The following is a 21,177-nucleotide window of genomic DNA, read 5'->3' on the forward strand; positions in this document are numbered from 1 at the left end:
AAGTTCATTCATTTTGTGAGACTGAGCTCCAGGCTCCATGACAAAGTGCAGTAACGAAAGATAAAGCCCAAAAAACAAAGAAAAAAAAATACTTTGGAGGAGTATGGGGATGGCAAAAAGGGCAGGAGACAAATACAGTGATGATGAGGAAGGTTTATAACATGGGAATTCTTATGTACTCAGACGTATGCCACACGGGGCCGTATGTCTGCCTTTCTCCTGTCAGCCAGGAGACCTTCGAGCACTTCACTGCAACACAGCTGAGGCACGTGTTGTCCCAGACTTCTTCACTGGCACTACCTCTCCCAGGCCGGGCTAATAAGAAACAAACATCAGAGATACTAACAAGCCAAAAGCTACAGACGGGTATAAAAAGCAGAACCACAGCTACTAGCATTGCCTGTAATAATGCTTTTAATCCTTTTTGTCTGTACTCCTGCATACCTCATTTTCCTGAGTTGTCAATGCCTGTGACTAGACTCTTATTTCAGCTATAATCGTCTCAGAGTTGTAGCCTTTTTCTTTGCTTTGTCATTAAATTATAATGGCCCTGTATGTGCTTGAACATCTTAACAATGGAATCAACTTAGTGTCAATATTACGCACCCAGCTTGATTCACACTAAGAAAACGCAGCTAACAGCACTAGAGAAGCAACACACAATAGAAATTTTTGTACCATGATTTCATCAATGTACACTGATATACGGAGTCTCAGGGACTGCTAACATGAAGTAAATATATTTCTGCCAAAGACCATTTTAAAAGCCTAGTCATTTATCATTCTCCCATACCTCTATGATAAATGACTTATGAGAAAATACTAACCAGAGAGCAAGGTGTTATTATCACTATTACTGCTCTTCTCTTTGCTTCTAAACTACCATCTGAAATAGATTTCCCTATGAGTCCCCAAATTAATGGCATTTCTTGATTTTTAACAGTAGCCACTTCATGATTTCTGCTGCATAAAGCAATAAAGCTGAGTTTTTTCATACCTTGAGCAATGCAATGATGTTAACCATTACTGGGAATCAAGGGTGACTTGGAACAAAGGTCTTTATGGTCAGAAATTCAAAACTCAGCAGTGAGTTTCAAAACTGAAGTAAAAATAGTTGATCCAGTTTGAATGTACTGACCAGTAATTACATTTATAGTTTTATAAATAATATTTGGTACAGTTAAGAATTATGGGAAGCTGATGTATGACCCAGCATTAACACTAAGAGAAAACAAAAGATTAGAGAAAGCTGGACATATCAAGCTTTTGAAATAATATCGACAAACACTCCTTGTCAATGTATATTTCTACAGTAAAAATGTACTTTTTTTTTCCTACGGTAAAAGAAACAAATACAAGTAATAACAAGGCATGGTTAATTGCTCAACCAAGAAAAACAAAATAATTTAGCCAAGTACTTGCTATTTAAGTGAACTAAAGATATTCCTATCAGACTAAATTACAGATAGCATTAAGTAGTGGGTACCACTCTATTGACTATTGCTTAGTAAAGAGCAATTTCTTTCAGCTGACAATCTCTTCTTATATAAACAACTGTTTTCAGGAGATTACAAAAAAAATGCCTACTTGATCAAACGATTCTATTTTATTTAAGCTTCTTTAATTAAATGAGCTCAAATTCAGTTTTGAAGATCAGAAGTATCATTTTTGCTTCTCTCCCGCCTTTTCAGGCTGTTTGTATTTTTAATGGTGAAGACACCCGTAGTGTCTAGTCTCCTCAATGAAAAACTTTCATTTAAAGCCATCATTGCCAGCCAAAGTACCGGATTAAGAACTACTTGTTTTATGACTGAACCATGAAAAGGTCTTTAATCCTGTTATTACTAGTTAGTAGGCATTGCTAATTCCATTTGACACATTTCAGATAAGTAAATATCTCAGAAGGAATACTCACTGTTGTGCCACTGACTGCCGGCTTCCTCGGCTTTATTCCCCATTCATTTCCTAAAGCGGCTTCGTCTCCATCCTCAACCAGTTCCCAGCCACCCTCTGAACGTCCCCACAATCCTCTTAGTCTGCTCTGTCATCTGAAGTTTCCCTTCTCTCCTCATCAATCGTGGCACGTGTTCTTTCAACTTTGAAAGCTAGCCCAAAGAACAATTTTTTTCTTGAACATATGGATTGGAACATTTTAAAGTTCTTGAAAAACTTCAAAGCCACCCAGCAGCTCTCTCCCTAGCAAGCCTCGAGCTAACGGCTTACCTGAATTTAACATTAAAAATGATGAATTTATGTTCCTTTGCAAAACATTTATGAAATACAACCGTTCCTGTTCCTCCACATAACTAAACAGCATGTAAATGCACACTGATGATTTAGGGTTGGCGCACTGGCAAGTATCGCTCGGCACTGCCTGCAGCATTTTGAAAGATCAATATCCTCATGCTTGAGGCTGTAAAAACATCTCAGAAAGATTCACCATTATGGTTAGTCATGTAATCTCATCTATAGTTTTGAATATTTGTTATATTTCAGGAGGTGCCATTTTCCACATAAAGCCCACGAACTGCTGTTGGTACCGACAGGAATGGCATCGTGCACATCTCCTGCAATGATGCTGCCTAACCCCCGCAGTCAGGGCTGCATTCCCTTCCATTCCTGACCATGCCAAAGTGCTCATCTGTAATTAACTCCTTCACCTCTTGGAAATAAGGACTTGGAGTTAAAGTGTTGATTTCTGCAGCAAAACAGGCAGCAGAGTTGTAATAGGAGTGACAACATTATCGTGAACACTACTAGTCCTGGCCCAAAAGGCTCTTTGCTTTGCTCTCTGTAAATCCAAGCTGTGGATTCAATTAAGCACAAGTACTTTGTGTAGCCAAAAACAATCTCTGTCGTGGTTTAACCCCAGCCAGCAACTAAGCACCACGCAGCCGCTTGCTCACTCCCCGCCCTGGTGGGCTGGGAGAGAGAATCAGAAGAGTAAAAGTGAGAAAACTCATGGGTTGAGATAATAACAGTTTAATAGTTGAAATAAAATAGAGAATAATAATAATAATAATAATAATAATAATAATAATAATAATAATAATAGAATACACAAAGTTATGCATGATGCAACTGCTCACCACCCGCCAACCAATGCCCAGCCCGTCCCCGAGCAGCGATTGCTGCCCCACCCAGCCAGCTCCCCCCAGTTTCTATACTGGGCATGAGGCCATATGGTATGGAACAGCCCTTTGGGCAGTGTGGGTCAGCTGTCCTGGCTGTGCCCCCTCCCAGCTTCTGGTGCCCCTGGCAGAGCAGGGGAAGCTGAAAAGTCCTTGACCAGTGTAAGCACTGCCCAGCAACAACTGAAACATCAGTGTGTTATCGACATTATTCTCATCCTAAATCCAAACCACAGCGCTATACCAGCTACTAGGAAGAACATTAACTCTATCCCAGCCGAAACCAGGACAATCTCCCATCTTACATTACTGCCAGAGCAATTCAGCCAAGAAAGACATTTCTAAAAGGCACACTCATTGTAAATTCTTCTTCCCAGTATAATATTTATATGGTACAAATGTACCACATATGTAACCCTAAAACCACTGAAATTGTACTAGATCACCACTTAAAATTAATTTTGTTCACAAGACTGTTTGCATACCCAACATTGACCAGCAGCTAAGTGTCTCGGCTTCGTGTCCCTCTGAAATAGCCGCGACTAGAAGCAGCATGTGCACAACAACTATGGTTTTACCAGAGAGCAGTGAAGTGGGCTTTTTCTCCCCCATTAGTCCTTGGCCGCCGTTTGCCTGCTGGGGCCACGGCACCGCTCCATGCTCCTCCTGCTGCCCGAGGTGGTGTCAACTGTGAAGTGACCTCAGGAGGAAAACGGACATTGGTTTCATTTTATGTAGATTATCATGAGCACACCAGTTATGAGTAGAAATGGAAATATTCCTCAGCTGGAACACGTTAAAAATCCTACATTAGGCCCCAGAAGCAGAGGAAGTCCTTAAATGGCATGGTCAAACTCTCCCCTCCCCGCAAATCACCTAAGTTCCTTTTCTTTGGTTCATACATTTTTAGCTTTCTTGCTTAATTTAAACATTGCTATCAATGCTTTCTGGTGAAAACAATATCTGCAGAAAACTCCTTACAGTTCTACTTTATGCTGCATTAATACATATTTCCGAGCTTTTATTTCAAAACCACAAAGACTAGATGGAAATTTTTATTTTTCAGGTGGTGGCTGCTGCTGCTGATTCATTGCAGTACAGCAATACATAGAAGCGGAATTTATGAGCCAGAGTTTGGTTTTTAAAATTCAGTGAAAGAGGGAGCAAGTGGCTGGGAGAGAACTCAGACTACTACTTTTCCTACAACAGAGACTTAAACTTTCAAATACTGTAAAGCAGACAGCAAATCATGACACTGGGGTAAGAATTATCGATCAAAATGAAAAATTATTCTTAGAGCAGAATCTTGCAAATACAGGTGCCTAACATCCTGATTCCAGTAAGTAAAATTAAACATGTGCCCAAAGGTTTCCAGGGTGGGGACTTTCAAACACTTCATCACTTTGTATATTGTGTTTTGGGCAATGTCACGTAAACCAACAATCTCCCTTGCTAGAAGTAAAGGTAAAAGGGCTTTTCTTAGTATACACTTGGGTCTAATTACTACATCATGAGTACTAAAATGTTGACTGTAACTACTGAATCTTCCAAAACTGCTAAAAGAGGAGTTGCTAACTGCGTATCAGACAGGTATTCTCATGAATACATCAGTGGCTTTGTGCCCTAAATGCTTTCACAGCTTTCAGGCATGACGATAAGAAAATAAATTGAAAAAGGCACAAAGTGGAACAAGGCTATGCTATCTTATATGAAAATTATTATTACGCTTTTTTTAACCTCTTCTTTTCACCACCTATTTCCCAAGTATTTTCAAAGCATTTAAAATTATTTTTTAGCTAAGACCCTTAGCTAATAATGCTGTAAATGGGGATAAATATCAAAATCTATGGTCTTCAAAATTATTTGACTTTTTGTTTTCTTAGCGCTTTTGCACAGCTAATCACATCAAGCCTTAAACCAAATGGAGAAAAAAACAAAGCATTTCTTTAATTATTTTAAGTATTTTCCAAGTAATGAAAAACATCTGCAAGAATGTTTTGGATTAGTGAGAGATTAATTCTTGATAATGATCACATTTATTCCAACTGACTGTGAAGAATTTGAGGCTCTGCTTACTCTAATGTTCCCCTTTTTCCTTCCCCTTTTTCCACATCTGTCAACCTCTAAACCACTTTTTCATAAACCTTCTTCTAAATTTATTTCTACCAAAACATTTATTGTTTGCAACGTGTTTCACAATTACATGATTCTGTTTCAGGCTGAGGTCTTAAGTGGAGCACCCAGTCGGAGCAGTTAGTTCCAGAGAGCAGACAGCTGTGAAAACATAGAGACATCTAATCCCACAGCTGAACCGCAAACCCCGTGCCAATAGCTGCAGGGGCCCCCTGTGTGTCTTTAATCACTTCAAACACTACAGGCAGAGAAAAGCCACTAAATGACAGAAAAATACTCCACTTTTTCCCTTTAGGTGCTCCACTGAAGCCTTCTGCATGGGCATATCCACATTCAATCACTCCTCTGATTGCAGGGTAGCACATCGGCAACAGTTGAAGCTTTTCACGCACCGGTTGGGCAGCGGCAGCAGTTTGCCTGGAGCTGTGTGGAGGTCACCGTGCCATCGCTTACCCTGCGCAGAAGCAGCGAGTGTGTGCGAAGCAGGGCTTTGAGCTCTCTACCAAGGCAGGGGCAGCTTCTCTACCAGAGGCTGCCGGCAGCCAGTTAGCCCTGGCAGTTGAGACGGAGTTACTATCGGATATTTGCACGTGTCCTAGAAATTCATTTAGACACCAAAGTTCAGACTTGTACTTATATCCAAAAGCCCAGTTTTCTTCAGGTGGAAGAGAAACAGAGCTGCAGCCCTTGCTGACAAAACCTATCTCCTTCCCTGCAACCAGTGATCAGTCTCACTTGCAGAGAAAAGCTACCAAACCGAGAGGCAAATTTCTCTGAAACCTGACGTTAAGGAGGTAGACTTAACAACCTAGCTTACTCTAACTTACGCATGGCTAAACTTATTTTATATGAATATGGTAAGGTAGCTTTCCATGCAACAAGTTCTTAAAATAGATCATATAAACACTAATTGTACAGGTATAATGTATTGCCACTGCTGTTCCCCAATACGAGAGGGAACCATCTTGAGTCTAGAAGCAAAACCACTTACTCATGCCATGCTTCGCCCAAGCTGAAGGTATGCCTCTCCACTCTGTACCACAACCAGGTACTTGTTGGCCTGTGTCACACTTCTTAGTGTAGTGTGGCCACAGTTTAAAAGCCATGAGAAGGTACAGCTGTCCTATAAGGAACAAGTTTGCAGATCCCCAGTCTAATATTTCTACATTACCTGATGTGAAATGATAGTAGAAGTCACTAACAACTAACAAATAAAACAGAAGAAAATTAGTTAGCACAGCCTTTAAAATTGTCTTGATATTTATCATAGGGAAAATTTGGACACCTATCCCATAATGGTTAATATATCAGGGACTTATTTTCCTAACTTAATGAGTGAAGCTTTCTAATTAATCCTCCAGAGTTTGAGCATGGCAGATTTGTTTGACTTCCTCATTGATACCATCAGCACAAATACCTTTTGCCATCAATAATAATAGAAAGATGTAATGCAAACTGCAAGTGTCAGTGGGCTTTGCAGCCATGATTTACCCTTACATAAGTTTTAACAGCTCCTGAAATTAACTTTTCAAGATAAAAAGATAATACGCAGAATCCAGCATCTTGTCTTGAAGGAAAGAAATGGTGGAGTGTGACTAATGGCATGGTTTGTCATTACATGGATTCATCAGGACAAACACCTAGTTCAAGGAAGGTGCCAACCAAACTCTAAAGCTACTGAGCAGATACAGCTGGAAAGGAAACAAAGAAGACATCTGTTATCAATACACCTTTGGTTAAAAAATGTATCCGTACAAGCACTGGTCTCTTCCTGTACAGGTGAGTGTCCTACCTGTGAACTGAGGAAATCATCAGATTCTTCCACAGACTCTCTGACCAACAAATATATAAATAACTATTGCAACTTGGAACAACTTCAGCACTCCACTTAATACCCCAGAGAATATGACAGTCTTCCTTAGCTTTCACACAGGGAATATGAGCTATGACAAGACTAAGGAATTTCTGATTATGCCCAGAAGGAGACCTTCAGGTGTTCAGGAAATGCTGCTGCTTGCAGAACTCCAGCAGTTGCTAACGGCAGTGCTAAAGACGTTGACCTAAAGCATCTTCAAGCAGCCCATCTGTGGCTACGCTCCTGTGTGACCTTGGCAAGGACACACAGTTGACCACTCTCTGGACTAGCACAGGTGTCTTCAGAGCCCAACGTTCTAGGTAACAGCACACTCAACTGCATTTTTTTGCTCTGTGCAGAGGGGTAAGTATTTTTACTGACGCAGAAACAAGCGTGGTCCTGTGCACCCACATAGATAGTCTGGCTAACCAGCTGACTCCACCATCATCATGGGTGATAGCTACACCTCAGCACAGGATCTATCAGACTTCTTCATTTCCTAAGCATAAGGCAAAATTCCATCCGTTCTTCTTGTGAGACTGCCAGCTAATTAGTTGGATAATTAATTCTTCAAAAGCTTCAAGATGTTTTTCCATCTGGGCTCGCCTCTTACGATTTGTTCTGTCTCCTCTCTTACCATACATTAACCAGGGCCAAATCGAACTGCCCTTAGTTAGATCAGTCACTGCAATTTCCAGATGAAGTATGTTTTCTTGCTAACAACTGTTAATATAAATAACATCAGCTATTCACTAGACAGAAAAAAAGTCAAATAAAAAATACTTTCTTAGTCTCTCAGCAAATTTTGTACGTTGCTCTTCAGATATCAAACCATGACTTCTCCAATTCCAAGTACAATACTAAGCTGGCAGAGCAGTGACCATTTTGCAGCTTAACCTCATACTGGGAAGGGAAAGAAGATCCCACGACACACACAGCAGCTATATTTCTCCTAGTCCTGAGTTCATGTTGGAGCACGCGGGAACAAAACACACAGTAATGGGGGAATGAGAATAACTTGTTATGGTATCTAGATGACAGCTAAAGGAGTGCAACACGTAAGCACAGTTTAAATAGCTTTCATATAGCCAGTTTAACCAGCAGTTAACTGGCAGTTAAAACCCAGAGTCAAAGGTACTGGCACATAGAGCCCTCACATTTAAATGTTGTGAGAAAAAAACATCTTGAAGCTAAATAGATCGATGAAAACTTGCTTGGTGGTGTTTATACTGCATGGCCATATATATGTACACATACATATTATACATATCCAAAGAGTCAATGTTCTTTGTTTCCTGAACAACATGGTGCCCCATACGCAAAGTTCAGCGCAAACAAGTGATCTTAAATGAACAAATAAATAAGTGGTATCTTAAATAAAATAATTCATTTTAAAATTATTTTTAAGTGACTTTTAGAAAAAAAAAGGTGATTTCAGTTCCTGCTTCTGTTTTGGCCATCATTATGGAAAATGCAGATATCTATGCGCTTCCTTTGATTTGTAAATAATATTTGAACTAACTTTGGATTACAGTCAAACCCCTGCAACCACATGGAAACCATTTGGTTGCAGTTTTTCAACACTTGCTGTCAAGATAACAAGTCTGATTTTCATTTGAGTACTTAACACATTTATTACCACTTTATGGTTCACAGATCTGAAAAATTAATCAAATAGCTCCACTTCAGAAACTTACAATTAGTTTTCACCAATTAAAAAAATACTGCAAATCAGCCACAGTATCTGTCTATGAATTACCATTGCAAATAAAGACCTGGCTTGGCATCTTCTCTACCACTGTTCAACATCCTCCAAAGCCCCGATAGACAATTTTTTTTTCCTAATAGAGCCATTGATTACGTTATTCATAGTCACAATGTAATGTCTGTTCTCTTCTTCAAGTCCAAACTAAACAAATGTTTTCTTGTCATCTAAGTCACTTACTACACCCCTGGGACTTACAGACTTAAATTGGGATTGCCAGAGCATTATTATACCCACTGCTGCAGAAGATAAGTACCCTTTTCTGCCCTTTTCCCTTCCCAAAATCTCATTTAGTTCAAGCAGCTTCCCACTGAAGAACAAGGTGTACTTAAGATTACGTGTTTTGTGTGTCAATGCAACAACAGTATAACTGCAATTTTCTTTTTTCCTCTCACAGGAAAAAAATGCTCTTTTTGGGAAGAAAATACTTCCTAACATTATCCAGAAGAACTGGACATATAGTGTTATATCGGAACAGTTTATTATACCCAGATAGAAGCTCCATGATGGCAATCCAAACCTCCTGGTCCATATCAAAGCTCTTCTATGGCCAACAGCCACAGGGCAGGGCACATGCTGCAGTGAGCCACAGAAATCCTTCAGGTATCTATTTGGTTGCAGGAAAGAGGTGACTTTTCCTGTGTTCTGTGATGAACTGGTGTTGTGATGCCATTTGGCTTGTTTCTACCTATAGCTTGAGACTCAACACCCATCTTCAACATAACTCTACTGAATAAAGTGCTGGCACAGGGGTCACAAACTGCTCACGGGCTGCATGCATGGTAAGGATGATGGGTACACCACCAGTCTTCCTGTGACAATGCTTTATGCATGTTTCCAAGTTAGGTGTCTATTTACTGTTCCATACATGTCAAAGTGAGATCCCTTGTATACAAAATCACATGGACAAAACAGATTTCTAGGGGGTACTTTGCACATGTTGGAAAAGTAGCAAGATAAAGGGTCAGTAGCTACCATTCTTGCCCACAGTAATAAGCTGTGAAAGAAGCTCCATGGTAATGAACTGGGACGCTCACACATTGAGAGGCAAGTAAAATGCAAGGTGGCAAACTATTATCCAAAACAGTTATAATGCATTTCACTGGTGCAACTGTGACGGATGCACTCGACCTCTTAACCAAACTAGCAGTAATTTGGTAAAGGAGGTAAAGGCCTGAGCTGTGGCCGGGGCCAAGAACTGCTCTGGTTCCAATCCGTTCTCCGAGAACCCACAAAGGATCTGAGTGGCATGGAGAGCACTGATGCATATGAGCTTGGAACACTGATCATGCGACTAACACACGAATAGCAGGTGGCTTTTCCAAGACTCATTTATCAAGGAACAAAGTTAGTTGTGGGTACAAGGAGCCTCATGCATACCTTTCCTATGGCATGTAATTTGGCTACAAGCCAACCACTTTATCCTATATATATGACAGCCTAAGGGAGCCTTCTTTGAGCTCTCCCTGCTAGGCAGCATGGCTGCATGGCGGTGATCTCCCTTTGAGCTGGGACACCTCTCAAGGTTGCTTCTTGAGGCAGAGAGACCTTTTACCAACGGCAGATCCTTGGTAAGCGACTGATATCATGCATAACCTTGTAGTATGGTAACCTTGATTTTGTCTTGGTAACTTCGACTGCATGCTGAATTGATAAATTTTGCATATATAATCCCTTAGACATAAACCATTGTCCAAATCTGAAACTAACATTGGACCTAGTCGCACCTAAGCTCCATCAGGAGTTTAGAAAGCAAGGGGGTCTACTGTGAACCTCGTGACTCAATGGGAGAGTCCTCTGTACCCTTTTGTATCCCTGGTCTCTCTGTGACTTACTCTAACTTGAGTGTAACCCAATTTTCCTTTGTATGTTTCTTCCATGCAGTAATTAATAGAATGAACTTTGCCATCAAACTTTCTTAAGTCGTACTTTTACAACATCATATTAAAACCACTTTTGCTAATACCTTTGATGGTGATTTTTTAAGCAATCTAAATCACTCATTCGCAACAAACTGGCGTAGTCAGCAGGATCTGAAAACAGGATTCGCGACAGACTGATCATTCTGCTGTTGTCTTTCTTACAGGTTCTGCAGCAATCTCCAGAACCAAAGAGAATTACTATCTTTTGGACAACATAAAACACAAGAAAGTGGCTTATAAAGCTTTTATAAGTGTGAATTTTGGACAGTTATTCATTAGTGACTTTGTCAGTTACAATTACGCAGACTTTTTCCAAAATCCTTTTTTTTTTTCACATCTTACAAATTTTCTATCCCGATCATGTACATTACAGGATGACAATTTCAAGGAAAGTTTTATGGAATTGTATTGCAAAGCAGATCTATGTTATATCCCTTTCCCCTGCACTGTATCCGTAGTCTATTTACATTGTGAGCTCCCATGGACAGGGACTGCAGGCTAAAATGTCTGATACAGTTTGCAATACAGCTGCTTTGCAAGTCTCCAGTAGTGCAGAATAGCTCTGATCTCCTCTCTGAAGATCTTTTTATTTTGCAGGTCAATCTATACTGGTATAAAATTTTCAGAGGTGTTAAGCTCTGACTTGCTCCAGCTCTTACCTCATAGTTCCATGTGCACCATGGACCAATAAATTATGCAGATACTGGGCACAGCAGGTACCATCAGCTACCTAAGCAAAGCATGGCAGTAGACAAAAATCTACACTTACATGATCTATGTTTCAAAATCATCAGACACATTGCAAATGAAGCAGAAAACAAATAATAGATCATAACAAAATGATTATAATTGTAAGCAATAATAACTATATTCACTCTTAAAGGTACCAATTTTCTAAAGATTTTGATTGACCTAGACAGGAATTTTCCCAGGGGAAGCTTTCAAACCTTTTGATTATGTTGTAATTAAGGCAGAGGGGAAGTCGCTGTTGATCAGTATGAAACGTGAAGACCTCAAAACACATACATCCCAATGTCATATACTGCCTTTTTTATTTTTTGTCAGTTACAATATGTTAATTTTATTTTTGCAGTCATAAAGCTGCCAGACATAGCACGAACAACAGAACAGAACACTGAAGCACCACTTTTCTGCTGTCTAGATTAATGCCACTGCATCACAGTAATGTGTTAGCACAATCGTTTCTGAAGAACTGCAAACAATCTACCAGGCTATTATATTTAATTGCTATTTAGATAGTTTATAAATCTACTGTAAACAATAGTGAGGATGCACTCATAATGCAGCTACAAGATTAGTTACTAATGTCATGGAATAAACCAGGGCATGAACTCACAAAATATCAGCAACTCCATGATAACTCTGATGTTTATGTCCTTGATTTCCAATAAAAATGAGGAAGCATTGCCCTCTTTTGTTTAGGCACACTTTAATTATCTTGCCTTTCCAATTATATTGGATCATGACATTCACTAAATTCACATCCTGCCTAATCCCATGATAACTTACTCATGAGTGCAAGCATTGTGCTATATGTTATTGTCCTGGTTTCAGCTGGGATAGAGTTAATTTTCTTCCTAGTAGCTGGTATAGTGCTGTGTTTCGGATTTATGGAGCGCACCATCGTCGTATGTCAACTCATTTGCAATACTGACCTGGAAAGATGAAGAGGAACCAACAGTGGATGAATTGGTTGGCCAACTCCAGCAATATGAAGAAAGACTCTCTTCCTCCCTCTTCTCAGCTGCAGAGAAACTGTCCCAGAAGGTCCAGCAACTCAAAGAGGATATGTCCTACTCCCCACCTGTATGGACCAGTATCTCAGGTATTAGGAGTAAGCATTCCTCTGCTCAAGAGAGAGGATACAGAGGGTACACACCTTCTTAATGAAGGAACTCCTGACTCGTATTTACAAGAAGTGCGTAATGAACACTATGACCAGGACTAGAGGGGCCCTGCCTCCAGCCAGGCAGAGGAAAGGGACAACCAGGTTTACTGGACTGTGTGGATTTAATGGCCTGGCACGTCAGACGCACAGTAGTATAAGGCTCTAGTAGACACCAGTGCGCAGTGTACCCTAATGCCATCAAGCTATAGAGGGGCAGAACCCATCTGTATTTCTGGAGTGACAGGGGGATCCCAACAGCTGACTGTATTGGAGGCCAAAGTGAGCCTAACCAGGAACGAGTGGCAGAAGCACCCCATTGTGACTGGCCCACAGGCTCCATGCATCCTTGGCACAGACTGCCTCAGGAGAGGGTATTTCAAGGACCCAAAAGGGTACCGGTGGGCTTTTGGTATAGCTGCCTTGGAGACGGACGAAATTAAACAGCTGTCCACCTTGAGCAGTCTCTCAAAGGACCCTTCTGTTGTGGGGTTGCTGAGGGTCAAAGAACAACAGGTGCCAATCGCCACCACAACAGTGCACCAGCGGCAATATCGCACCAACCGAGACTCCCTGATTCTCATCCATAAGCTGATTCATTGACGGGAGATCCAAGGAGTGATCAGCAAGACTCGCTCGTCCTTTAACAGTCCCACATGGCCAGTGCGAAAGTCTAATGGAGAATGGAGACTAACAGTAGACTATTGTGGCCTGAATGAAGTCACACCGCCGCTGAGTGCTGCCGTGCCGGACATGCTGGAACTGCAATACGAACTGGAGTCAAAAGCAGCCAAATGGTATGCTACAACTGATATCGCTAATGCATTCTTCTCAATCCCTTTGGCAGCAGAGTGCAGGCCACAGTTTGCTTTCACTTGGAGGGCGCTCAGTACACCTGGAATCGACTGCCCCAGGGGTGGAAACACAGCCCCACCATTTGCCATGGACTGATCCAGACTGCACTGACTTGGGGTGAAGCTCCAGAACATCTGCAATATATTGATGATATCATCATGTGGGGCAATACAGCAGAAGAGGTTTTTGAAAAAAGGAATAGTCCAAATCCTTCTGAAGGCTGGGTTTGCCATAAAACAAAGTAAGGTCAAGGGACCTGCACAGTGTTTAGGAATAAAATGGCAAGATGGATGTCATCAGATCCCAATGGATGTGATCAACAAAATAACAGCCATGTCCCCACCAACTAGCAAAGAGGAAACACAAGCTTTCTTAGGTGTTGTGGGTTTTTGGAGAATGCATATTCCAAATTACAGTCTGACCGTAAGCCCTCTCTATCAAGTGACCCGGAGAAAGAACGATTTCAAATGGTGCCCTGAGCAAAAACAAGCCTTTGAACAAATTAAACAGGAGATAGTTCATGCAGTAGCCCTTGGGCCAGTCAGGGCAGGGCAAGATGTAAAGAATGTGCTCTACACCGCAGCCGGGGAGAATGGCCCTACCTGGAGCCTCTGGCAGAAAGCACCAGGGGAGACTCGAGGTCGACCCCTAGGGTTTTGGAGTTGGGGATACAGAGGATACAAGGCCCATGATACTCCAACTGAAAAAGAGATATTGGCAGCATATGAAGGGGTTCGAGCTGCTTCAGAAGTGGTTGGTACTGAAGCACAGCTCCTCTTGGCACTCTGACTGCCAGTGCTGGGCTGGATGTTCAAAGGGAGGGTTCTCCTCTACACATCATGCAACTGATGCTACGTGGAGGATGTGGGTCACATTGATCACACAATGGGCTCGAATAGGAAGCCCCAGTCGCCCAGGAATCTTGGAAGTGATCATGGACTGGCCAGAAGGCAAAGATTTTGGAATATCACCAGAGGAGGAGGTGACATGTGCTGAAGAGGCCCCACTGTATAATAAACTACCAGAAAATGAGAAGCAATGTGCCCTGTTCACTGATGGGTCCTGTCATATTGTGGGAAAGCATTGGAGGTGGAAGGCTGCTGTATGGAGTCCTATACAACAAGTAGCAGAAACTGCTGAAGGAGAAGGTGAATCGAGCAATTTGAAGAGGTGAAAGCCATCCAGATGGCTTTAGATATTGCTGACCGAGAAAAGTGGCTAGTGCTCTACCTCTATACTGACTCATGGATGGGGGCAAATGCCCTGTGGGGGTGGTTGCAGCAATGGAAGCAGAACAACTGGCAGCGCAGAGGCAAACTCATCTGGGCTGCTGCATTGTGGCAAGATCTTGCTGCCCAGGTAGAGAACCTGGTTGTAAAAGTACATCACATAGACGCTCACGTACCCAAGAGTCGGGCCACTGAAGAACATCAAACCAACCAGCAAGTGGCTCAAGTGGATCTGGACTGGCAACATAAGGGTGAATTATTTACAGCTCGGTGGGCCCAAGACACCTCAGGCCACCAAGGAAGAGATGCAACATATAGATGGGCTCATGATTGAGGAGTGGACTTGACCATGGACACTATTGCACAGGTTATCCATGAATGTGAAACGTGCGCTGCAATCAAGCAAGCCAAGCGGTTAAAGCCTCTCTGGCATGGAGGACGATGGCTGAAATATAAATATGGGGAGGCCTGGCAGATTGATTATATCACACTCCCACAAACCCGCCAAGGCAAGCGCCATGTGCTTACAATGGTGGAAGCAACCACCGGATGGCTGGAAACATATCCCATGCCCCATGGCACCGCCCAGAACACTATCCTGGGCCTTGAAAAGCAAGCCCTATGGTGACATGGCACCCCTGAAAGAACCAAGTCAGACAACAGGACTCATTCCCGAAACAACCTCATAGACATCTGGGCCAAAGAGCATGGCATTGAGTGGGTATATCACATCCCCTATCATGCACCAGCCTCCGGGAAAATCAAATGATACAATGGACTGTTAAAGACTACGCTGAGAGCAATGGGTGGTGGGACATTTAAACACTGCGATACACATTTAACAAAAGCCACCTGGTTAGTCAACACTGGGGGATCTGCTAACCGAGCTGGCCCTGCCCAATCAAAACTCTTACGTACTGTAGAAGGGAATAAAGTCCCTGCAGTGCACATAAAAAATATTCTGGGAAGACAGTCTGGGTTATTCCTGCCTTTGGCAAAGGCAAACCCATTCTTCTTTTGCTTTTGCTCAAGGACCTGGGTGCACTTGGTGGGTAATGCAGGAGGATGGGGAAGTTTGATGTGTACCTCAAGGGGATTTGATTTTGGGTGAAAACAGCCAACAACTAAAATTGTATGATGTTAATTGCTATATAACATTGTGTATCATCACTTCTATGGTGGCTATATGCCATATCAACAGTATTACAGTAAGAATCACCCAGATTAATGAAGAATGAACTTTGATGAAACCAAGCAAAGTGCAGCAGTGATGGAACCAGAACTGGCTTCAGCATGCAACAATCCAACACCACACACCATCTCTCCTGCCCTGAAGGACTGTTATGACAGATGGAGCCCAAAGTCATGGACTAAATGAACTCAATGGACATTTTAGAGGGATGGCCCATAGACTAAGGGAATGGTATCTGTGTGTATATATCAAAAGACAGGAAAAGTGGTGGTGATTAACTGGAATGTATTGGAAAGTGTGGGACCTGGGCATGACGTAGATGGTATAGAATAAGGGGTGGATACTGTCCTGGTTTTGGCTGGGATAGAGTTGATTTTCTTCCTAGTAGCTGGGATAGTGCTGTGTTTTGGATTTAGTATGAGAATAATGTTGATAACACACTGATGTTTCAGTTGTTGCTAAGTAGTGTTTACACTAAGTCAAGGAGTTTTCAGCTTCTCATGCTCTACCAACTGAGAAGGCTGGAGATGCACCAGAAGCTGGGAGGGGGCACAGCCAGGACAGCTGACCCCAACTGGCCAAAGGGCTGTTCCATACCATATGGCACCATGCTCAGCATCGAAACTAGGGAAAAGCTGGCTGGGGGGCAGCTGCTCGGGGACTGGCTAGGCATCAGTCGGCAGGCGGCGAACAATTGCATCATGCATCACTTGCTTTGTATATTCTTTTATCATTATTATTATTACTATCTTATTTTATTTCAATTATTAATCTATTTTATCTCAACCCATGAGGGTTTTTTTCACTTTTACTTTTTTCGATTCTCTCCCCCATCCCACTGTGGCGGGGGAGTGAGCGAGTGGCTGTGTGGTGCTCAGTTGCCAGCTGGGGTTAAACCATGACAGTTATAGAAACAAAATGACATATAATAGCTGAACTACAACCTACGCAAAAAGCTACTTTATAAATCTTTATGATTGCACAGAAGATTACAGTAAGACTGCCTTGCCCCTGAGCTGATAGTCTGGATCTACTGCTTCCTCCCCATAGAGCTGCCTGAAGAACTACACTAGCTGCAGCACTGTGCAAAATGTCTTTGAGGGATTGGACTGGTCAGCCCTTTGGTCTTCGTCTGTGTAAGTGATGTGTATAACAGACTTATCTATAAACAGTGTATGCTCAGGAACTCACACTCCTTGTTCCTTGCATTTACTGATAGCTTCTGACTAATGAACCAGCATGGAAGAGTGCAGACAAAAATGTCACTCTCACATGCCTGGGTTGCTCCTACAGACTTGTAATAAAATCATAATCTGCCCTTACCATAAAACCTTTTAAAACGATCTCTGGTATTTCAAAGGCTCATCTCACAACGATATCAAGCCTTCAATTATGCCCAGGCTGATCAATCCATAACAGAACCTAAAACGAAAAATTTTCAATGTAGTTACTCCGGAAGAAGAAAGGCAATGTTGGGAGACGGGATAATATCTAAGATAACTGCCTGGACTTGGTGCCAGAGGAGGAATTTTCTCTGTTTTCTTTGACAAAATGTAAGAAAGTAGCATCCTAACAGCAAGGACCAAAGTGAAAAAAGACAGAATTGAAAATGCTGTGCTATAAAGTCGTATTTAAGTTTTCTACTATTCCTATGGTGGTAGACCATACCAGAGAACTTCGTACATTATTCAAATGCTGAAGCAGACCAGGATGCCTCTGAGTATGTCCTATATGAGAAACCCAGGCAGGGTTTAACACAAAGCTTTTTTCTTTCAGCTACTATTGCTGACCCAGCCTATCTTGTCATATGGTACATGTGCCTTGGTCTCCCCACTGTCCACACTGTTGAAGTTGCCAGTTTTCTTTATGATGGGCCAACATTTTAGCAGATGACATCTACCTGTACAGACTCTACAGCCATTTACCACTTCACATAGGCAGGGCATTATATGCAAGAAAGCCAGTTTGTCTTAAAATATCTCATTAGGAATGAGACAAATAGGAATGAGAAAATTCTGCCTAACTCTTACAATAGCATTTCTGTTCAGAGTCTGTGAAGCAACACTTGAAAATAACGGTTTGCTTTCTTTCCACACAAAACATCTCTCTTCTATTTCTGTAAATGCACTAGCACCTGTCATAAACGGTGAAGTAAAAATGTGCAGTGTTCTGCTCTACTATTTATATGACCAATACCTATTGGTCACTACTGATCAAGCCCTATTCATATATATAACACGTTTGTATAAGCACATGAATACTATTAGTGTATTACTTCTTCACCACACCCTAGCCTCCAACTAAAGTGATAAATACTTTGATCTGCACAAGTTTCTGTTTTCTTCATTAATGTTGTTTCCACCAGCTTAAAACAGGCCTTTCTAATACCAGTTTGTTTCCACAAAAGTAGGAGTTTTAAGCGTTGGAGGTCCTTCAGCCTCCTTTCCACCCTGCCAATCAATGCTTCATTTCCTCTTACAAATCAACAGTATACCTGACTTTTTAATCCTTATTCTCCAGGGCTGTCCTGGCCGTGAAGCTATCAGTGAATATACACTCCGCACCATCACACTTCCACAAGCAGTCCTCTGCATTTCACTGTCTGGCTCAAGCTGAGTCAGCATGAAAGCCTAAGTCACTTTAACACCGTGCGGCAGGAGTTTAATATGCTCTGATCCTTCAGTGCAAACACAGCGGGGAAGTCATAACCCCATTGTAGGGAAAAAAAACCATGCAATGACATTTACGGGTTGGTGATGGAGGAATTTAATGCCTCTTTTTCAAGAAGGACTTGGCTAAAATAGAGAGAAAGAGCCTACAAGAGCGTTGAACGTGCCCAAAGCTGTGTGATCATAATCTGTTTTTTTTTTTCTCCTCATCACAGCTGTCTTGCTGATGGAGATTCAACAGGGAGTCATGCCATTATCATCTATGACGTATATACAGCTTTTACTCCCCCCTCCCCCCCCAAATAATAACAAGAACCACCTACTCCATCTTTGCCCATATGCTATGGGTAAAATCCTGGCTGACAATGGATCCTGGTTGATCCATTGATCTAAACTGGGCCAGAATGTCCTATCTTGACCACTAGAACAACTGAACTAACTTTCAAGGACGCATATCATAGGGGAAAAAGGAGGTTCAGCCCTGCTGAAGAGAGGAGTCACTGTCACCTCCACTGAGAGAAACCTGTCCATATTTTTGTTGGACACTACATGCCAAATGAGAAAATAAATGTTATCATACAGCAAACAGAATCTATCAATAGAAGAGCCAGAGGACCCTTGCCACACAGCAAGAGTTCAGGGGGTTTTGCTGCCAATTTAGTTTTATCCCTTTAGCTTGTTCCTAGCTGAACGCTGTAGGCACTGGTACCATCACAGAGACTCGGAAGTCTTTTGCAAGTCTTCTGCAAAACTTTTACAAAAGGTAAACAAAATTTGTGTTTACCATTGGCTAAAACAACCTCTGGCGTAGAACCTGAACCACAAAGGCATTAGAAATGTCAGTTCTTCAAACTCTTCTGTTTCGACATTTTGGCGCCTTACCATAGTGAATTTTCCCCTTCCTTTTCCCTAAAAGGTAAGGAGGTAATAGAGACTAGAATATATCTGTTTTTCTTATCTCACAGATAAAACTGACATTTACATTACATTACCAAAAGATGAATACAGGCAAATTTTCCATCCCATCCTGTGGTATATCATATCTTTTTTTTAATATCAAATATGAAGTGACTAAGTGATTGTATGATCCATGGACATAGGTAAGCCTGCAATGTTTTGGGGAGGATTTTGGAGTTATGTGAAAATACAGTCCATAACAAAACTTGTTACCTAATCTTTCCCAACTCTGATTTAACAAAAGGTTCAATCAGATTTTGACCTCTTCTCATTGACTGTGTATTTAGTTTTTATGGGTGGCTATTTCTAAAGACTTTTAGACTTCTGAAGTATAATTTTCTTGTTTCTGCATTACATAAAGCTATGCAATTTTCACACAAGAATCACAGCAGCCCTATTTTATGAGCCATTGGACTTGCAGTTAATATTACCTAACAGACAAAGTGTGAATATTCAGATATGCTTTGTTACACATACACGTGTTGAACAACATGATAGTCTAGATGAGAGGGGTGTATTTCTATTTTCATCGCTCCCTGCAGGCTGCTGCAAAGAAAAGTCCTGATGATTGCTCCTATCAAACACGTGTGTATCTGCTTGTTTGCATGTGTCTTTGTGGGACTGTGTGTAAATATATATATACACACACACACAAATATCTATGTGAAAAAATAATTCACTTTCTAGCACAATGATATGTCAAATCATTTTTTCCAATATATTTGCTTACAAAAGAGTTATTGATATGAGACTGGATAGAAAAGTGCACTACCTGTGTGCATGGTTTACATACTGATTCCAGTATTAGCTGCATGCTAGAGCAGTGATAATAGAATAAGAATCAGAGAAATGGAGAGGAAACATCTTTTATCTCCCCTCTCAATTTATTCACTATAAAGCTGCTGGGCTTTTTATTGTTCCACATGAAAAACAGTAGTAGAGGAATAATGCTGCTATAAAACATATGATTTTCTCATTATTTCTTCACATCTTTCAGACACAGCCAAGTAGCTATTCTCACAAAGGGCTAGCAATATCTAATCCTTAATAGTTAATATTTTTAAGTTGCCTTTGATACCAGGACACGTTCATTGTATTTCACCAAGCAAAATGATGAAGCAACTCCTTCTATGCTCAACTTGGCCTTGCTTCCATTTATAAATGTTCCTGCTCTCTAGAGCTCACAAAACTTTTATTGAATATATCCAACCTTGATATGTAAAAATGTATTTTTCCCTGTTTTCCAAAACCGCCTGTGTTTTCTGGCTGCATTCTCCATTCCCCTTTTCTGAGATGGAGAAAACTGCTTTCGTATTGAGTATCACTTTTGAAACTAGAGAACATGCATTTAATGCTTTTCTTCTCCTCCAACTTCATCTATATTTAAGTGGAGTGGGCACCTAGAAATTAAGAGTTGAAAATGGAAATTAGTTCAGTAGAATACCTTCAGAGAAACTAATAATTTATTTTTTTCGTTGAAGAATAGTTTGAATCGAATTATTTAGATGGAAAGGCAAAAAACATTTACATTTTACAACGCTAGTTTGAGAAATCCAAGAGGAC

At 41.3% G+C, this 21,177-nt stretch overlaps 1 protein-coding gene across 1 annotated transcript in view; it reads right to left on the bottom strand.

Annotated features, from left to right (window-relative positions):
• Window positions 1-21,177, bottom strand: part of DPP10 (dipeptidyl peptidase like 10) — a 565,102-nt gene that overhangs the window by 57,186 nt on the left and 486,739 nt on the right. The window lies entirely within an intron of this gene.

Source organism: Mycteria americana, chromosome 9 (genome assembly GCF_035582795.1).
Source record: "Mycteria americana isolate JAX WOST 10 ecotype Jacksonville Zoo and Gardens chromosome 9, USCA_MyAme_1.0, whole genome shotgun sequence".
NCBI lineage: Eukaryota > Metazoa > Chordata > Aves > Ciconiiformes > Ciconiidae > Mycteria > Mycteria americana.